The 2,713-nt window shown below is 36.6% G+C and overlaps 1 pseudogene; it reads left to right on the top strand.

Moving 5' to 3' along the window:
- The first annotated feature begins 339 nt into the window (after window positions 1–339).
- LOC148587538 (uncharacterized) lies at window positions 340–2,144 on the top strand (annotated as a pseudogene).
- Window positions 2,145–2,713: the final 569 nt, after the last annotated feature.

Raw genomic sequence — 2,713 nt, 5'->3', positions numbered from 1 at the left:
TACGTTAGCAACTTGTGTTTGAAAGTATTCATAAAAAAGAAAAAAAAAAGGAAAAAAAAAAGTTGAGTTTGAAAGCTAGCTTGGTCTTGTTACTTTCTGTTGTGTAAATTGCCATAGGTGGGCAGGATATACTACTAAGTTCTAATATGATCACAATCTTTCTTCTTGTTTGGCAGGATGGACCAGCAAAGACGAAAGAAATTTTTGGTAAGAACGTACATGATATAGGAATGGCAAATATCCGCAAAAAATATCTTAGCATCAAAATTGCATGGCCTTGCAGGTTTTCTAGCAGTGGTAGAAATCTTATCATGCTCTTTATATTCTACAGATTCTGTGATGAATATCTCTATCAAGACTATGACTGAAGATGATGACAAGGAAGTTGTTGCTCAAGCTTGTATGAGCATAGCTGACATCATCAAGGAATATGGTTACATGGCCATTAAGCCATGCAAGTATAGATCTAGTTGCCTTCATTTTGCGTATTATTCAAAGAAATCTTTCCTATTCAAATAAAATTTCTTACTTAGAACTTGCTTTTTATGTGATCTAATTTCAGATGTGCCTCAGCTTGTTGATGCTACTTTGTAATTGCTTCGAGAGAAATCCGTTTGTCAGCGAATAGAATCGGACAGCGAGATTGATGATGATGATACCAAACACGACGAAGATCTCATGGATGCAGTTTCTGATCTTCTTCCTGCATTTGCCAAGTCCATGCATGGGTTCTCATTTTGCACCCATCTTTGCAAACCTATTTGATCCTTTAATGAAATTCGCGTTTGGTTAGCAACTGATCTTGTGGTGTCATTTCTTTGTTGAAAGATCTCACTGTATATGCAGAGAGCTTCACGACCTCCACAAGATCGGACCATGGTGGTTGCTTGCCTCGCTGAAGTAGCTCAGGATATGGTTCTCCAATAGCAGACTATGTTGATGTAATTTTATTGCTTCCCCCTTTTTTTTTTTTAATCTAATTTTTGAATCATTAATGGTGTCTGTAAGAATATACTGCTGATTTTTGAAACCTTATGCCATACGCTTCAGCGGGTGATGCCTTTGGTAAAGAAAGAACTAGTTTCACTTGAGGGAACTAATAGAAGGAATGTTGCATTTTGTGTTGGAGAGCTGTGCAAAAATGGAGGCGAGTCAACTTTGAAGTATCCTTCTAAATAGTCATGTTGCTTGGAGAGCAGTTTCTGATCTTTTGGTAGTTTTGAATTTTGATTTACCTTTCTGTTTGTGGGGTTGTTGGGTTTTAATTGGGGCGTGCACATTTACGTGATTAAGTCTTCCATGTTGGAATTAATCTCATCTTCCAAATTGAAACTTACATCAATACCAGTCACTACAATGAAATATTACATGGATTCTTCCCACTTTTTGGGGATTCTGAGCCAGACAATGCTGTCAGGGATAACGCGGCTGGCGCAGTGGCAAGGATGATAATGGTGCATCCTAAGTCCATCCCACTAAATCAGGTTATCTTTCGGTGTCATCTTTCTTTTTTTTGAAAGAAAATTAATCGTCATAGCTAATTATTGTTTTTGGATCTGTCTCTCTTGGTTGCTTTTCCCAGGTCCTTCCTGTTTTCTTAAAGGTTCTTCCCTTAAAAGAAGATCATGAGGAGTCCATGACAGTCTATGGTTGCGTATCTACTCTTGTTTTATCATCAAATCCCCAGGTACTTGGTTTTGTTCCCTAATCTCAATGTAAAATTGGCTGACCAGTTGTTTAAATTCTTACTTTCCAAGAAATGATTTTTTACTGGTTTTGTTTTTTCACTTTTGATGCAAGCAGATCCTCTCTCTAGTTCCTGAGTTGGTCAATCTTTTTGCTCAAGTAGTGGTGTCGCCTGAAGAAACTTCTGAAGTCAAAGCTCTAGTGGGCAGAGCTTTCTCTCACTTGATTTCTCTATATGGTCAACAAATACAGTCCCTTTTGAGCAACCTTCCTCCCATGCATGCTAATGCTCTAGCTGCATTTGCCCAAAGAAGCTGAAATCTAGTCAGAATGTTACCATAATTTCCTGTCATTTTGACTTGTTTGGTCATCAAATTTGTTTCTCGAACATAATTTTTTGTTATCCCCTATTCTTTAGTTGGAAACTCGTGGACCCTGAAAGAAGATTGGCATCCCTCCCAGGTATGCATCTAATATTGGTGGAAAATTATAAATAATTGGCATAAAAAAAAAACCCTATTAGATTGATCTTTATTCTTAACTGTGCATGCTTCTAGATTCTGTTTGTGATTATAATGTTTAGTCATCCATTCTACACGATTTGATATGTTAAAAAGTTTAAAATATTCCAGTAATTTGTCAACCAACAAAGCTTGAAGTTTAAATAATTATTAGTTATTGGGTTGGAAAAGTTACCAGGTCTTTGATTTGGTGAAAGAAGTTTTCAAATAAGGCCAATCATTTTGAGAGTTCTATGGACATTCTTCGCGTCAGAGTCTACAAAAATTTTGCCTTACTGTAGTGTTCCCCTTTTGCAATACCATGTTTATGCTGTTGAATTTCATCACTGCATCAAACATTAATTCAGATATTCTTGTTCATTTTTGCAGGTTGTTGGTCCTGCTGCTTCCAGTGCCTTCTCTCCATTTTTCCTGCTTGGAGACACTGCTTTTCTTCCATTTTTACAACTGTCTTAAAATATTCATATCTTTTCAATACATATAGTATTTTATTTGGTTTTGCCTTC

This window comes from Corylus avellana, chromosome 2, assembly GCF_965113065.1.
Source record: "Corylus avellana chromosome 2, dhCorAvel1.hap1.2, whole genome shotgun sequence".
Lineage (NCBI taxonomy): Eukaryota > Viridiplantae > Streptophyta > Magnoliopsida > Fagales > Betulaceae > Corylus > Corylus avellana.
Note: the sequence above shows the minus strand (reverse complement) of the source record. Positions and strands in the feature narration are given on the sequence as shown.